Genomic DNA, 2,901 nt, shown 5'->3' with positions numbered 1-2,901 from the left:
CCTTTGCTCTGCTCTTTCCAGGTACCACCCATGCTTTAAAACTCCATTTCCAAGTGACCCCCCCACACACACACACTTGTTTTACTCTGGAGCTTTCCTTATGAAAACCCTCTCCTTAAAGCTTAATCGGAGCAAATGGCAATCCTTTGAAAACTCAAATCGACAACTGTGACGATTGAGCACCAAAGAGCAGTTTTCACGGTGAAAGCTCAGGGGCAAAAAGAAAGGAAGGAAAGCACTTGAAAGTGGAGCTTTTAAGCACAGATAAGTGTGGATAAGCCCTTTGTCTGGATCCAACTCAACATCCCTAAGAGAGGGCTGTGGAAGTGTGTGCTTGTTTCACAAGACCCATCCTTTTTCACAGTAAAGGTCAGCAGAATTAAGTCAGGGTTGTTTTGCAGGAATGCATCACCCTGATGTAAAGCACATTTATATGTACCTTGTGCATTCTTTTCCATGTTTTCTGCCTACAGGATAATGAAAGCATGAGTTATGCTTCCCATTTCATGTATTTGATGTAAAGATAGCAAACAGATATAGGAAATCTTGGAAGGCATTAAGTGATTTTCTTCCATGCAAGTTCCATGTTGAATCTTACACCACTTGCTTTGAAAGCAGGGAGCACAGCTCATGCTTCCTGTCCCCCTTTTAGCAGGTAAATTAAGCAGATATTGTTCTACATAAATGCTCCCTTGTTCTTTGTCTCATGTAAAAGGCACTACCGTTGCCAAATTCCAGGCTCTGTCTAGGGATCATGGGTTTGTGCCTTAAGAAGAGCACCTCCTGGAGGGGACTGAGTGTTGCGGCTGGAACAGTTAATCTGCATTCAGAACAGGGCTATGTTGAGATACTGACTGTTATGTTCATGTAACTGTTTCCTTCAGAGCTTAGGTGTGACTGGCAAAGGCACTGAGGTGCCATGCATAGATTCCACCCACACACCCCATGTCTTGGCTGTGATGAGAGGACCCAGGTGAACTGTTAAGAATCTACAAGTGTGTGAACACACCCACATACATTTAAATCTACTAGTCGCTTCAAATTTCAGAAGAAAATGTTCTTCATTTGGAACGGAAGTGAGAAAATGAAGCTGCCAGCCAAGGCCTGAGAGCCTACATAACCACGTAGTCTACCATTCCCATTTGCATATCTAATCAATGGTGACTGAGGAGTACAGCCTTCAGAGTTGTGCAGAAGAGAGAATTTCAGCAGGTGCAGATTTTTTAATACCTGTACACCTGGGCAAAATATGCAATTTCTAAATGACAAACAAGCTCCACTTTTTTTCTGCTCATCCAAGCACTGATGGATCCCCATCCTAACCCACCAACTCCTGTTCACATCTGGACTTGTCAGGAATGGAAATTTCCTGGGGTCTATTTCTGGAGGCCATGCTCTGTCAACAGCTCTTTGGCAGCACACAGAGTTTGTGTCCTGCCAGGAGAGTATTATTGTATTGAGTTGAGTTTAATGTCAAAAAGAGGAGGCACCTAGTTTCTACGGGCAAAGCACCCCAATAACAGACATTGATAGTTCCACTGAGACCCACCCCAAGAGGGCAGAGAGGGCGGTAAGGTGGATAGACTGGAGTGTGGCTTATTTTGGGTAGCCAGATCCAAAGGAGGGAAGGATTTCCGTCCCTTTCACAGAAATGGAGAAAAGGGAATTTGGTCATGCCAGGACTAAGAAAAGCTGCACATTATGAAAATTTCACTTCTACATAGCTACTTTTCATATATATATATATATATATATATATATATATATATATATATATACACACACACACACACACACACACACACACACACACTTGGCTTTTGCACAAGATTGGATATAAAGACAATACAGAGACCACAGTTTTATCAAATTAAGTGGACAATTGCTTTTTTTTAAAGTCATATACAGTGAAAGTCAAACACATTACTTCAAAAGAGAAAAATTCTCAAAACTGGATTGGTAAAAAGAATGTTGAAAGGGAAAGTAAACGGGGTCAAACCTCCCCAGAATTCTTGTGGGTTCTTCAAAACCACAATAAACAGAAGTTCAGCCAGAATGTAGCACCAAGGCCAAGAGGACGTCAGCTTGGTTACCAAGCAAAATCAAAGAAGGTACTGTATTAGAGGAAAGAAGTAATAGAACCATAGAATGTTAGATTTGGAAGGGATCCCAAGATTCATTTGGCCAACAACTCCCCTACAAGGAAACATTACATATTTGGGACTCTTTGGTTTAGGAAAAAGGTGAAGGGGGGGAGTATGTTAGAAGTGTATAAAATTATGCCTTGTGTGAAGAAAGTGGATAGAGGGGGGATTTTCCTCCCTTTTTCATAATACTAGAACCTGATGTCATCCAGTGAAGCTGAATGTTACAAGATTCAGGAAAGACAAAAGAAGTACTTCTTCACAGAGTGCATAGTTAAACTATGAAATCTTCTACACGATTTTGTAATGGTATAGACAAATTCATGAAGGATAAGGCTACGAGTAACTACTAGCCATGATGGCTGTGGACAACAATAGTATCAAGCACTATGTCTCTGAATGCCAGAGCATTCAGAGCACAAGCGAGCACAAGCGAGGATAGTGCTCTTGCACTCCTGTACTAAAGGTAAAGGTAAAGGGACCCCTAACCGTTAGGTTCAGTCGCGGATGACTCTGGGGTTGTGGCGCTCATCTCAGTTTACTGGCCGAGGGAGCCAGCGTACAGCTTCCGGGTCATGTGGCCAGCATGACTAAGCCGCTTCTGAGCAGCGCACAGAAACGCCATTTACCTTCCTGCTGGAGCAGTACCTATTTATCTACTTGCACTTTTGGGGGTGCTTTCAAACTGCTAGGTTGGCAGGAGCAGGGACCAAGCAACAGGAGCTCACCCTGTCGCGGGGATTCAAACTGCCGACCT

Source organism: Lacerta agilis, chromosome 14 (assembly GCF_009819535.1).
Source record: "Lacerta agilis isolate rLacAgi1 chromosome 14, rLacAgi1.pri, whole genome shotgun sequence".
NCBI lineage: Eukaryota > Metazoa > Chordata > Lepidosauria > Squamata > Lacertidae > Lacerta > Lacerta agilis.
This window is presented reverse-complemented; position numbering follows the sequence as displayed.